General features: G+C 43.2%; 2 long non-coding RNA genes across 2 annotated transcripts; both read left to right on the forward strand.

The window, feature by feature from the left end:
• The first annotated feature begins 1835 nt into the window (after positions 1 to 1835).
• LOC120997458 lies at positions 1836 to 8076 on the forward strand. The gene is made up of 3 exons (XR_005778177.1): positions 1836 to 1966; positions 7623 to 7682; positions 8021 to 8076. It is a non-coding gene; the product is annotated as an uncharacterized LOC120997458 (long non-coding RNA).
• Positions 8077 to 10029: 1953 nt separating this feature from the next.
• Positions 10030 to 14141, forward strand: LOC120996966. The gene is made up of 3 exons (XR_005778002.1): positions 10030 to 10160; positions 13688 to 13747; positions 14086 to 14141. It is a non-coding gene; the product is annotated as an uncharacterized LOC120996966 (long non-coding RNA).
• Positions 14142 to 15932: the final 1791 nt, after the last annotated feature.

Genomic DNA, 15932 nt, shown 5'->3' on the forward strand with positions numbered 1-15932 from the left:
TACAGGGGCCGGATGGGGCAGGGATATAATCAGGTAACCGCTTGTCCCCCCTTTCCCGATGCTGTATTATGATATAATATAGACTATGGCACTATATCCTTCCTGCCTGTTATATACTGCAGCTTTATATCTCACCCCCTGTAGTGGGGGAGGGGGGTCATGGGTATATTTTGATGGGGAACTAAAGATTGTCATCTGTACCGACTTATGTCAGGACATTTCTCTGTCTCACAGTTACAAGTACAAGGCCTGGCGCCGGCGTGAACAAAAACAGGCAGCTGATCTAGAGATGGTTCGAGTGGAGAAGCCAGGTAATAATTTCTATATAATAACATATATAAGCGGGGTACAGGCAGAGCTTAGGGTTACCTCTCATATCTGCTCATCACACACTTTGGGGTCCTTCTATTACTCAGAATTTTGCAGAATTCAGAGATGAGACAGCTCATGTCTGCTGATTAGCTGCATCACTATATTACTGCATTGCTCATAATATTAAAAGGATAGATTCTGTTATATCTACTACCTACTGATGGTTTCCTTCTCATTTTGTAGTTGTTCAAAAACCTGTAGCGCAAATTAAGAAGAAAAAAAACATCAGACCTCCCATGGATAACATCAAGAAAGTAAAACCAATTATTGAACGAATAAAAGCTGCCAAAAAAGCGGAGGACAAGATCATCAGAATAACATCTAAAACAGAGGAGGAGACGATCATGAAGGTAACATCCAAAACAGAGGAGGAGATCACGAAGAGAACATCCCGCCTGAAACGGTTCCGTAAATGGATAAAAAAAAGTACCCAGAAGAAGAACACGGGGAAAGAAAAGGAGCGCACTAACCATCTCTGCAAATATATGACCACCTGCTGCAGTTGTCGGTCCATGGACTAAATGGAGTTAACTTATTACCATCATGCCCATTAGTTTTAAAGCCCTGAAACACCATCTACAGTGGCCATATCTGTCTGTCCCTCTGTTTGTCTGTCTGTCTATATGTATGTCTGTCTTTCCCCCTGTCTGTCTGTCTATCTATCGTAGAATACATAGGTAGATTGAAGACACCTGGAGGGGGTGTACATCTCATCTACATTTTTTTAATGTAGGTGAGATGAAAAATCCAGGAAAGTTGGGTTTCCTCAGTAAATTTTCTTTGCTGAGGACTTTAGTAACTTTGTTTTCCGGGCCTGCATTTTTTTGGAATGGCAGGTAGGTTGGAAGTGGGACCTGTCATTCCCTCCCCCTCCAGTACATCCCCCCCTCCCCCACCAATTAGCCCAGGTGATGTTGTTACTGGGGCATAAAACTGTTGACAAGTCCAGTCAAGGTCTGAGTCTAGGAAGGCACAGTAGCCGCAGTGGAACGTCTGTGCTCTGAATACTGTTATGTGTAAACTGATCTCTATGTGATGTCACTGTTTTGTTGCTGGACTAAATAAATCCAAGTTGTATTTTTAACCTCTGAAGCCTCTGAATGTTGTCATTGCTAACCCCCATCCCATATATACCGATCCCGACAATATCTACGCCATTAGTTGGAATGATCCACCTGGAATCAGTGACTGGCTCTGTTACTTAGTCCATACAAGCAGTACAGCAGGATCTACTGACATGAATAAGAGATCTGCTACTAGCATTGTTCCAGCTGGTTCTAGAGCCCAGAAAAGAAGCTGTACAGAGGACCACTGCCTCAGACCTTAAAGGGGTTTTCCAGCGTTAACCCCCTTTATAATTTGGCTCTGGAATATGGCATATATAAAACAAGAAACGCACTTATCTGCTCCCTTCTGCTCACTTCCAGTATTAAGGCTCCATTCATGTGTGCATATACCGATCCCTCCTGATATAGACATGTGACCACTGCAGCCAATCATAGGCTGTCACATGCTTGTATAGAGATGTGCCAAGAAGCAAAGACCGGCGGAGAATCCAGGAAGCATGGGAACTGGGATATTACTCACTCCATATGTAACATAGTAACATAGTAACATAGTACATAAGGCCGAAAAAAGACATTTGTCCATCCAGTTCGGCCTGTTATCCTGCAAGTTGATCCAGAGGAAGGCAAAAAACCATGTGAGGTAGAAGCCAATTTTCTCCACTTTAGGGGAATAAAAAATTTCTTCCCGACTCCAATCAGAATAACTCACTGGATCAACGACCCCTCTCTAGTAGCTATAGCCTGTAATATTATTACGCTCTAGAAACACATCCAGGCCCCTCTTGAATTCCTTTATTGTACTCACCATCACCACCACCTCAGGCAGAGAGTTCCATAGTCTCACTGCTCTTACCGTAAAGAATCCTCTTCTATGTTTGTGTACAAACCTTCTTTCCTCCAGACGCAGAGGATGTCCCCTCGTCACAGTCACAGTCCTGGGGATAAATAGCTGATGGGATAGATCTCTGTACTGACCCCTGATATATTTATACATATTAATTAGATCTCCCCTCAGTCGTCTTTTTTCTAAAGTGAATAACCCTAATTTTGATAATCTTTCAGGGTACTGTAGTTGCCCCATTACAGTTATTACTTTAGTTGCCCTCCTCTGAACCCTCTCTAGCTCTGCTATGTCTGCCTTGTTTACAGGAGCCCAGAACTGTACACAGTACTCCATGTGTGGTCTGACTAGCGATTTGTAAAGTGGTAGGACTATGTTCATATCACGGGAATCTATGCCCCTTTTGATGCAACCCATTATCTTGTTGGCCTTGGCAGCAGCTGCCTGACACTGGTTTTTGCTGTTTACTTTGCTGTTTATTAAAATTCCTAGATCCTTTTCCATGTCAGTGTTACCGAGTGTTTTACCATTTAGTATGTACGGGTGACTTGCATTTTTCCTTCCCATGTGCATAACTTTACATTTATCAGTGTTAAACCTCATCTGCCACTTATCTGCCCAAGCCTCTAATCTATCCAGATCCCTCTGTAGTAGTATACTGTCCTCTTCAGCGTTAATTACTTTACACAGTTTAGTGTCATCTGCGAAAATTGATACTTTACTATGCAAGCCTTCTACAAGATCATTAATAAATATATTGAAGAGAATAGGGCCCAATACTGACCCCTGAGGTACCCCACTAGTGACAGTGACCCAATCTGAATGTGTACCGTTAATAACCACCCTCTGTTTTCTATCACTCAGCCAGTTACTTACCCACATACAGATGTTTTCTCCCAGTCCGAGCATTCTCATTTTATATACTAACCTTTTATGCGGTACAGTGTCAAATGCTTTGGAGAAGTCCAGATATACGACATCCATTGATTCGCCGCTGTCAAGTCTAGAACTTACCTCCTCATAGAAACTGATTAAATTAGTTTGACATGACCGATCCCTCACGAAGCCATGCTGATATGGCGTTATTTGCTTATTTCCGTTGAGATGCTCTAATATAGCATCTCTCAGAAAACCTTCAAACAGTTTACCCACAACAGATGTTAAACTTACCGGCCTATAGTTTCCAGGCTCTGTTTTTGGCCCCTTTTTGAATATTGGCACCACATTTGCCACGCGCCAATCCTGTGGGACATTCCCTGTCAGTATAGAGTCTGCAAATATCAGAAATAAGGGTCTGGCTATGACATTACTTAATTCCTTTAGGATACGGGGGTGTATGCCATCCGGTCCTGGCGATTTGTCTATTTTAATCTTTTTAAGCCGCTGATGTACTTCTTCCTGGGTCAGACAGGACACTTTTAATGGGGAATTTATTTTTGCATTCTGCATGTCATCTGACAATTTATTTTCCTCAGTGAATACATCGGAGAAAAAAATATTTAACAGCTTTGCTTTCTCCTCCTCGCTCTCTGCGACTCCCCCCTCATTACTCTTTAAAGGGCCAACACCTTCAGCTTTATACTTTTTAACATTTATATAATTGAAGAACATTTTAGGGTTGGTTTTACTCTCTTTGGCAATTAATCTCTCGGTCTCTAGTTTGGCCGCTTTTATTTGTTTTTTACATGTTCTATTTTTTTCCTTATAGTTTTTCAGTGCTTCCGTGCAACCCTCCTGTTTTAGTGTTTTATATGCTTTCTTTTTGTCATTTATTGCTTTCTTTACAGTTCTATTTATCCACATTGTTTTCTTTTTGTAAGTATTACTTTGTGCATTTTTCAAGCATTCTAAGTGGTTTTTAAATAACTAAACATCTCCAGGGACACAATATTACACGTATGTTCCAGAGTGGGCATTTCTGGAATGTATTGTGGAAGATGCTGGGGAGAATGGGACTTGACTTATCAATGGAGAGTGAAATATTGGGAGGCATGGTGACTCCATGGCTGGTATGTGTGATTTACAGGATGTTTTTGCTCCTGTTGCAGGCTGTGAATATATTATATATCTGCAGGGTGTATAAGCCTATTATAGCTGATTCCGTGTCACAGTAGCATGTAGAGCAGTGGTCTCCAAACAGAGCCACGTGTGACTTTCAAATCATGGTTGAACGATTAGCTGTAGAAGCCTTAAATTATGACCATAAGCAGCGGCTACATTATTTGCAGCCATATCCTAACCCCCAATAACATATTCTGTCCCAGTTTATTAAATGGGCTGTTCAGCTTTGGAGGCCTTTCTATCAGTAACCTCCTCTTCACCCCCACGTAACCTGGACCTGCAGAGGGAAGTGTACTTACCTGCTCCCCACTGGGTTTCGGCTCCTTTGGTTCCGTCAATGCCTTGTTGCTGTCTCCGTATGTCAACATCCAATTTGATTCAGGTCATGTGGGTCACGTGACATGTCACCCATGGGTCACGTGACATGACACATGGGGGTCACGTCGCTGATGTTCAGTAATGTGAAGATTCTTTCAGAACTTTTTTTTTATTATTAAAAAAAAAACGAGTTCTCGTCTTTTCACCCAGAACACATTTGATTTTGCACAAAATGGGAACATATTCATATCTTGGCTATATCTGCTTTATTTGGACCCCATAGATTGAAATGGGAATCCTAGAGCATCACAGTGAAAACCCACAGACTTCACTGGGAGTGTTTGTTCGGCATGAGGGACCAAAGCAGTGCAAGTCTATAAGGTTTTTTCCATTGATCCATGGTCAGTAGAAAAACAAGGATGTGTGAATAGACACAAAAAAATTATGGATACTGTGACAAAACCCCTGTTTTAGGTATGTCTAGACTCGTCTGCTGTTCATGTAGTTAACCCTATTTCGCCCCTTAAATGTTCACAAACCACCTCATCTGCCTGTGACGCAGTTAGCGTACACAATGGACATTAGCGAACACAATGGATATTGCCTATGATACATTTAGCAAACACAATTTGTCTGGGTCATTGACCGCATGGAACTACACAATTTTTCTGGGTCATTGACCGCATGGAACTATGTCCAGCCCCTTTATCCAATTATCTCCAGGATAGAGAGGAGAGATTTTACTGCTCATGTGGGAGTGTGTTATATCTTACTGTATATTGATTGGTCACTGTATTTTGTGTGCCTGTTCCCCACAAGGGCCCCGTGAGAGTAACCCTTGCTGGAGGACGATCAGATCAGCGTGGGTCCGACTGTTTGAGGAGAAGGCAGCACACATATGAAAGCTGTTTTCTCTGCTCTGTTTACCGGCTTGTTGCAGAAATTTCAGTGGTGAGCAGGCAAACAGAGTAGAGAAGGCAGTGGTGGTACGAAATAACAAAAAACGGACAACCCCTACTTGGAAAACATGACATGCAGCGCTACAGAACATACAGGAGAATACAGCCCCACATATGTACCTCTTACATCCAGTGATGTCTCCTCTAATGTAGATATTCTCATCCTCATCTTTTCCTGTCAGACCAGACCGCCATGATGATTTATTATTTCAACCGCGTCTCGTCTCTGAAGAGTTTAACAAAGCGACATCTTAGTTTCCTACTTTTCCATCATCTTCCTCATCTTCTGAACACCCCATCCTGCCTCCACCAATACTATCCTGCAGAAACAGTCGCCATGAAAATACTAGTACAACACACATATTGCGCCAGTACAAAAAATACCCCCTTACCTTTCAGATCAGACCCCCATTTCAGACCTCAGATGAGACCCCCATTAGACCTCCAGATCCCCATATCAGACCCCTATTAAAACTTAGACCAGACCTCCATACCCCCCATTAGACCTCCAGACCCCCATATTAGACCTCAGACTAGACCTCTAGACCCCCCATCAGACCCCCATTAAAACTCCAAGTCCCCATATCAGACCTCAGAGCAGACCCCCAGACCCCCATTAGACCTAAGACCAGACCTCCAGACCCCCATTAGACTTCCAGACCCTTCAATCATACCCCTATTAGACTCTCAGACCCCCATTAAACCTCCAGAACCCAATGTTAGACCTTAGACTAGACCTCCAGACCAAAGAATTCAATTGTTGAGTTTCCCTTTCTTCTCCTTTTGGTCCAGGCCATCATGTGCAGATGTCTTTGGTCAGGAGTGTGCCACCTCCTCTGCTATATAAGAAGACACCAGGATTAATAGATGGCACAACTATAGATGGGACGATTACAGATTTTACATTAGAGACCAGGAGACCAGGTTAAACCTCTGACTTCACTGATTGCTTCTGCAGTCAATCCCCACCCGCTATAACACACTTTCACACTGCCATCCTGGAGCGTTTTCTAATACGGTGCCCACTTCGGCACCAAAAATACTGTACTGCCAAGATAAAAGTACAAGAAGAAGCAGCTACAGAACTAGAAAATGATGGGGCCTAATACAGACTTTAGACATCAAACCTCAGACCAGAGCCCACCCCAAGTTAGCCCTGAATTAATGTGGCTATCTAAAAGGAGCCGTCCAAAATGAAAGGTGGAATCTGATTGGTTGCTATGGGCAACTAAGCCAGTTCTACTTTACACTAGTTTGATAAATAACCCCTTATATTCTTATGACTTTATTAAAGGTTTACCAAAAGCGGCATTCCCCTTTAAACATCACTGCTCTATAAACAGTTCTTTATTCAGACTAGATCTCTGATGACATCAGCAGTAGCAAGAAGCCCCGCCCCCTTAGAATACTGAAGCTGTGTGACATCACAATGCTGTGTCCAGGCTTCTATGTGTTGGAGAACACTGGATTCTTTTGAGGGTTAGTTGTTGGAGATGATGGATTCGAGAAGAATTGCTCTTGTATTTCTATTATTTTTTACATTTTATGTTCAAGGAAAGCCCACAAAAACACCTGCAGGTAATGGATATTATCACTGGGGGTTTATCTTACTGAATGGTGCCTGAATATTGTATTTATCCTTACATGATTACGGGTCATAGAGGCAAACCTGGCTGGTATCTCTGTGGCTTGGAGCTCAGGTTATAGGACAGTGGGCTGTGTGCGGCATTGTAGCTGAGCCCCATTTAATTTGATGGCGCTGAACTGCAATACCGTACACAACCCCTGGACAAGAGGGAGGATATTTCAGAAAGAAAGCTGCAAGGTTTCTAATCTCATACAATGGCCTTAAATGATGACATTTTGTCTGTAGCCACCACTAGTGGGCACTTACTAAATACTGACTTATTGTTATCTTCTGTCTCCCCGTGTCCCCATTTTGGGGTTCAGCTGCCGCTATCATTGATTTAATGTCTTTATTTTCCTTCATTTTTTCATGGACAGTGACTTTCCCAGGATCAGGGAGGACAACCCCCGGTCCGGACAGCGCCGGTGCAAATAACAGTGAGTAGACAATTCCTTCCTCTCCTAATTCTACTCTCATCATCCTCTACCAAGCCCTGACTGTAGTGGAGAACAGCGACTAAGCTGCTCCTTTGAGGGATCGGTCCTATAAAATGATGCTGGAACATATAATGATGTGCCCCTTATCCAGACGTTACCAGCCCACAGTCCAGCAATTACCCCTCCATGCCCAGCCAAGCTGCCAGTGCCTACCTGCTGATGTCCTCATAAAGGTCACTGCTGGCATCAGGAGGATCTAGAGATGTTGGATAATGTCTTGTAGAATATGTTCTCTATGATAACAATTAATAACGAGCATCTTGTGTCTTTATTACCAGTCATGTACCGCGTTGTCCTGCCGCTAGTAGTATTCCTATTGGTCGCCGCCGTGATTATTATCTTTTGCTGGTGAGTTTCCAATTTTCTTCTACTCTACACATCACATTATTTTCTATACACTGTACTGTCTGACCTACAGGGGGCGCAGTAACTACTGCAGCCAGGTTATAATACAGGGGCCGGATGGGGCAGGGATATAATCAGGTAACCGCTTGTCCCCCCTTTCCCGATGCTGTATTATGATATAATATAGACTATGGCACTATATCCTTCCTGCCTGTTATATACTGCAGCTTTATATCTCACCCCCTGTAGTGGGGGAGGGGGGTCATGGGTATATTTTGATGGGGAACTAAAGATTGTCATCTGTACCGACTTATGTCAGGACATTTCTCTGTCTCACAGTTACAAGTACAAGGCCTGGCGCCGGCGTGAACAAAAACAGGCAGCTGATCTAGAGATGGTTCGAGTGGAGAAGCCAGGTAATAATTTCTATATAATAACATATATAAGCGGGGTACAGGCAGAGCTTAGGGTTACCTCTCATATCTGCTCATCACACACTTTGGGGTCCTTCTATTACTCAGAATTTTGCAGAATTCAGAGATGAGACAGCTCATGTCTGCTGATTAGCTGCATCACTATATTACTGCATTGCTCATAATATTAAAAGGATAGATTCTGTTATATCTACTACCTACTGATGGTTTCCTTCTCATTTTGTAGTTGTTCAAAAACCTGTAGTGCAAATTAAGAAGAAAAAAAACATCAGACCTCCCATGGATAACATCAAGAAAGTAAAACCAATTATTGAACGAATAAAAGCTGCCAAAAAAGCGGAGGACAAGATCATTAGAATAACATCTAAAACAGAGGAGGAGACGATCATGAAGGTAACATCCAAAACAGAGGAGGAGATCACGAAGAGAACATCCCGCCTGAAACGGTTCCGTAAATGGATAAAAAAAAGTACCCAGAAGAAGAACACGGGGAAAGAAAAGGAGCGCACTAACCATCTCTGCAAATATATGACCACCTGCTGCAGTTGTCGGTCCATGGACTAAATGGAGTTAACTTATTACCATCATGCCCATTAGTTTTAAAGCCCTGAAACACCATCTACAGTGGCCATATCTGTCTGTCCCTCTGTTTGTCTGTCTGTCTATATGTATGTCTGTCTTTCCCCCTGTCTGTCTGTCTATCTATCGTAGAATACATAGGTAGATTGAAGACACCTGGAGGGGGTGTACATCTCATCTACATTTTTTTAATGTAGGTGAGATGAAAAATCCAGGAAAGTTGGGTTTCCTCAGTAAATTTTCTTTGCTGAGGACTTTAGTAACTTTGTTTTCCGGGCCTGCATTTTTTTGGAATGGCAGGTAGGTTGGAAGTGGGACCTGTCATTCCCTCCCCCTCCAGTACATCCCCCCCCCTCCCCCACCAATTAGCCCAGGTGATGTTGTTACTGGGGCATAAAACTGTTGACAAGTCCAGTCAAGGTCTGAGTCTAGGAAGGCACAGTAGCCGCAGTGGAACGTCTGTGCTCTGAATACTGTTATGTGTAAACTGATCTCTATGTGATGTCACTGTTTTGTTGCTGGACTAAATAAATCCAAGTTGTATTTTTAACCTCTGAAGCCTCTGAATGTTGTCATTGCTAACCCCCATCCCATATATACCGATCCCGACAATATCTACGCCATTAGTTGGAATGATCCACCTGGAATCAGTGACTGGCTCTGTTACTTAGTCCATACAAGCAGTACAGCAGGATCTACTGACATGAATAAGAGATCTGCTACTAGCATTGTTCCAGCTGGTTCTAGAGCCCAGAAAAGAAGCTGTACAGAGGACCACTGCCTCAGACCTTAAAGGGGTTTTCCAGCGTTAACCCCCTTTATAATTTGGCTCTGGAATATGGCATATATAAAACAAGAAACGCACTTATCTGCTCCCTTCTGCTCACTTCCAGTATTAAGGCTCCATTCATGTGTGCATATACCGATCCCTCCTGATATAGACATGTGACCACTGCAGCCAATCATAGGCTGTCACATGCTTGTATAGAGATGTGCCAAGAAGCAAAGACCGGCGGAGAATCCAGGAAGCATGGGAACTGGGATATTACTCACTCCATATGTAAGTATTACTTTGTGCATTTTTCAAGCATTCTAAGTGGTTTTTAAATAACTAAACATCTCCAGGGACACAATATTACACGTATGTTCCAGAGTGGGCATTTCTGGAATGTATTGTGGAAGATGCTGGGGAGAATGGGACTTGACTTATCAATGGAGAGTGAAATATTGGGAGGCATGGTGACTCCATGGCTGGTATGTGTGATTTACAGGATGTTTTTGCTCCTGTTGCAGGCTGTGAATATATTATATATCTGCAGGGTGTATAAGCCTATTATAGCTGATTCCGTGTCACAGTAGCATGTAGAGCAGTGGTCTCCAAACAGAGCCACGTGTGACTTTCAAATCATGGTTGAACGATTAGCTGTAGAAGCCTTAAATTATGACCATAAGCAGCGGCTACATTATTTGCAGCCATATCCTAACCCCCAATAACATATTCTGTCCCAGTTTATTAAATGGGCTGTTCAGCTTTGGAGGCCTTTCTATCAGTAACCTCCTCTTCACCCCCACGTAACCTGGACCTGCAGAGGGAAGTGTACTTACCTGCTCCCCACTGGGTTTCGGCTCCTTTGGTTCCGTCAATGCCTTGTTGCTGTCTCCGTATGTCAACATCCAATTTGATTCAGGTCATGTGGGTCACGTGACATGTCACCCATGGGTCACGTGACATGACACATGGGGGTCACGTCGCTGATGTTCAGTAATGTGAAGATTCTTTCAGAACTTTTTTTTTATTATTAAAAAAAAAACGAGTTCTCGTCTTTTCACCCAGAACACATTTGATTTTGCACAAAATGGGAACATATTCATATCTTGGCTATATCTGCTTTATTTGGACCCCATAGATTGAAATGGGAATCCTAGAGCATCACAGTGAAAACCCACAGACTTCACTGGGAGTGTTTGTTCGGCATGAGGGACCAAAGCAGTGCAAGTCTATAAGGTTTTTTCCATTGATCCATGGTCAGTAGAAAAACAAGGATGTGTGAATAGACACAAAAAAATTATGGATACTGTGACAAAACCCCTGTTTTAGGTATGTCTAGACTCGTCTGCTGTTCATGTAGTTAACCCTATTTCGCCCCTTAAATGTTCACAAACCACCTCATCTGCCTGTGACGCAGTTAGCGTACACAATGGACATTAGCGAACACAATGGATATTGCCTATGATACATTTAGCAAACACAATTTGTCTGGGTCATTGACCGCATGGAACTACACAATTTTTCTGGGTCATTGACCGCATGGAACTATGTCCAGCCCCTTTATCCAATTATCTCCAGGATAGAGAGGAGAGATTTTACTGCTCATGTGGGAGTGTGTTATATCTTACTGTATATTGATTGGTCACTGTATTTTGTGTGCCTGTTCCCCACAAGGGCCCCGTGAGAGTAACCCTTGCTGGAGGACGATCAGATCAGCGTGGGTCCGACTGTTTGAGGAGAAGGCAGCACACATATGAAAGCTGTTTTCTCTGCTCTGTTTACCGGCTTGTTGCAGAAATTTCAGTGGTGAGCAGGCAAACAGAGTAGAGAAGGCAGTGGTGGTACGAAATAACAAAAAACGGACAACCCCTACTTGGAAAACATTACATGCAGCGCTACAGAACATACAGGAGAATACAGCCCCACATATGTACCTCTTACATCCAGTGATGTCTCCTCTAATGTAGATATTCTCATCCTCATCTTTTCCTGTCAGACCAGACCGCCATGATGATTTATTATTTCAACCGCGTCTCGTCTCTGAAGAGTTTAACAAAGCGACATCTTAGTTTCCTACTTTTCCATCATCTTCCTCATCTTCTGAACACCCCATCCTGCCTCCACCAATACTATCCTGCAGAAACAGTCGCCATGAAAATACTAGTACAACACACATATTGCGCCAGTACAAAAAATACCCCCTTACCTTTCAGATCAGACCCCCATTTCAGACCTCAGATGAGACCCCCATTAGACCTCCAGATCCCCATATCAGACCCCTATTAAAACTTAGACCAGACCTCCATACCCCCCATTAGACCTCCAGACCCCCATATTAGACCTCAGACTAGACCTCTAGACCCCCAATCAGACCCCCATTAAAACTCCAAGTCCCCATATCAGACCTCAGAGCAGACCCCCAGACCCCCATTAGACCTAAGACCAGACCTCCAGACCCCCATTAGACTTCCAGACCCTTCAATCATACCCCTATTAGACTCTCAGACCCCCATTAAACCTCCAGAACCCAATGTTAGACCTTAGACTAGACCTCCAGACCAAAGAATTCAATTGTTGAGTTTCCCTTTCTTCTCCTTTTGGTCCAGGCCATCATGTGCAGATGTCTTTGGTCAGGAGTGTGCCACCTCCTCTGCTATATAAGAAGACACCAGGATTAATAGATGGCACAACTATAGATGGGACGATTACAGATTTTACATTAGAGACCAGGAGACCAGGTTAAACCTCTGACTTCACTGATTGCTTCTGCAGTCAATCCCCACCCGCTATAACACACTTTCACACTGCCATCCTGGAGCGTTTTCTAATACGGTGCCCACTTCGGCACCAAAAATACTGTACTGCCAAGATAAAAGTACAAGAAGAAGCAGCTACAGAACTAGAAAATGATGGGGCCTAATACAGACTTTAGACATCAAACCTCAGACCAGATCCCACCCCAAGTTAGCCCCGAATTAATGTGGCTATCTAAAAGGAGCCGTCCAAAATGAAAGGTGGAATCTGATTGGTTGCTATGGGCAACTAAGCCAGTTCTACTTTACACTAGTTTGATAAATAACCCCTTATATTCTTATGACTTTATTAAAGGTTTACCAAAAGCGGCATTCCCCTTTAAACATCACTGCTCTATAAACAGTTCTTTATTCAGACTAGATCTCTGATGACATCAGCAGTAGCAAGAAGCCCCGCCCCCTTAGAATACTGAAGCTGTGTGACATCACAATGCTGTGTCCAGGCTTCTATGTGTTGGAGAACACTGGATTCTTTTGAGGGTTAGTTGTTGGAGATGATGGATTCGAGAAGAATTGCTCTTGTATTTCTATTATTTTTTACATTTTATGTTCAAGGAAAGCCCACAAAAACACCTGCAGGTAATGGATATTATCACTGGGGGTTTATCTTACTGAATGGTGGCTGAATATTGTATTTATCCTTACATGATTACGGGTCATAGAGGCAAACCTGGCTGGTATCTCTGTGGCTTGGAGCTCAGGTTATAGGACAGTGGGCTGTGTGCGGCATTGTAGCTGAGCCCCATTTAATTTGATGGCGCTGAACTGCAATACCGTACACAACCCCTGGACAAGAGGGAGGATATTTCAGAAAGAAAGCTGCAAGGTTTCTAATCTCATACAATGGCCTTAAATGATGACATTTTGTCTGTAGCCACCACTAGTGGGCACTTACTAAATACTGACTTATTGTTATCTTCTGTCTCCCCGTGTCCCCATTTTGGGGTTCAGCTGCCGCTATCATTGATTTAATGTCTTTATTTTCCTTCATTTTTTCATGGACAGTGACTTTCCCAGGATCAGGGAGGACAACCCCCGGTCCGGACAGCGCCGGTGCAAATAACAGTGAGTAGACAATTCCTTCCTCTCCTAATTCTACTCTCATCATCCTCTACCAAGCCCTGACTGTAGTGGAGAACAGCGACTAAGCTGCTCCTTTGAGGGATCGGTCCTATAAAATGATGCTGGAACATATAATGATGTGCCCCTTATCCAGACGTTACCAGCCCACAGTCCAGCAATTACCCCTCCATGCCCAGCCAAGCTGCCAGTGCCTACCTGCTGATGTCCTCATAAAGGTCACTGCTGGCATCAGGAGGATCTAGAGATGTTGGATAATGTCTTGTAGAATATGTTCTCTATGATAACAATTAATAACGAGCATCTTGTGTCTTTATTACCAGTCATGTACCGCGTTGTCCTGCCGCTAGTAGTATTCCTATTGGTCGCCGCCGTGATTATTATCTTTTGCTGGTGAGTTTCCAATTTTCTTCTACTCTACACATCACATTATTTTCTATACACTGTACTGTCTGACCTACAGGGGGCGCAGTAACTACTGCAGCCAGGTTATAATACAGGGGCCGGATGGGGCAGGGATATAATCAGGTAACCGCTTGTCCCCCCTTTCCCGATGCTGTATTATGATATAATATAGACTATGGCACTATATCCTTCCTGCCTGTTATATACTGCAGCTTTATATCTCACCCCCTGTAGTGGGGGAGGGGGGTCATGGGTATATTTTGATGGGGAACTAAAGATTGTCATCTGTACCGACTTATGTCAGGACATTTCTCTGTCTCACAGTTACAAGTACAAGGCCTGGCGCCGGCGTGAACAAAAACAGGCAGCTGATCTAGAGATGGTTCGAGTGGAGAAGCCAGGTAATAATTTCTATATAATAACATATATAAGCGGGGTACAGGCAGAGCTTAGGGTTACCTCTCATATCTGCTCATCACACACTTTGGGGTCCTTCTATTACTCTGAATTCTGCAAAATTCAGAGATGAGACAGCTCATGTCTGCTGATTAGCTGCATCACTATATTACTGCATTGCTCATAATATTAAAAGGATAGATTCTGTTATATCTACTACCTACTGATGGTTTCCTTCTCATTTTGTAGTTGTTCAAAAACCTGTAGTGCAAATTAAGAAGAAAAAAAACATCAGACCTCCCATGGATAACATCAAGAAAGTAAAACCAATTATTGAACGAATAAAAGCTGCCAAAAAAGCGGAGGACAAGATCATTAGAATAACATCTAAAACAGAGGAGGAGACGATCATGAAGGTAACATCCAAAACAGAGGAGGAGATCACGAAGAGAACATCCCGCCTGAAACGGTTCCGTAAATGGATAAAAAAAAGTACCCAGAAGAAGAACACGGGGAAAGAAAAGGAGCGCACTAACCATCTCTGCAAATATATGACCACCTGCTGCAGTTGTCGGTCCATGGACTAAATGGAGTTAACTTATTACCATCATGCCCATTAGTTTTAAAGCCCTGAAACACCATCTACAGTGGCCATATCTGTCTGTCCCTCTGTTTGTCTGTCTGTCTATATGTATGTCTGTCTTTCCCCCTGTCTGTCTGTCTATCTATCGTAGAATACATAGGTAGATTGAAGACACCTGGAGGGGGTGTACATCTCATCTACATTTTTTTAATGTAGGTGAGATGAAAAATCCAGGAAAGTTGGGTTTCCTCAGTAAATTTTCTTTGCTGAGGACTTTAGTAACTTTGTTTTCCGGGCCTGCATTTTTTTGGAATGGCAGGTAGGTTGGAAGTGGGACCTGTCATTCCCTCCCCCTCCAGTACATCCCCCCCCCTCCCCCCCCAATTAGCCCCGGTGATGTTGTTACTGGGGCATAAAACTGTTGACAAGTCCAGTCAAGGTCTGAGTCTAGGAAGGCACAGTAGCCGCAGTGGAACGTCTGTGCTCTGAATACTGTTATGTGTAAACTGATCTCTATGTGATGTAACTGTTTTGTTGCTGGACTAAATAAATCCAAGTTGTATTTTTAACCTCTGAAGCCTCTGAATGTTGTCATTGCTAACCCCCATCCCATATATACCGATCCCGACAATATCTACGCCATTAGTTGGAATGATCCACCTGGAATCAGTGACTGGCTCTGTTACTTAGTCCATACAAGCAGTACAGCAGGATCTACTGACATGAATAAGAGATCTGCTACTAGCATTGTTCCAGCTGGTTCTAGAGCCCAGAAAAGAAGCTGTA

Source organism: Bufo bufo, chromosome 4 (assembly GCF_905171765.1).
Source record: "Bufo bufo chromosome 4, aBufBuf1.1, whole genome shotgun sequence".
Lineage (NCBI taxonomy): Eukaryota > Metazoa > Chordata > Amphibia > Anura > Bufonidae > Bufo > Bufo bufo.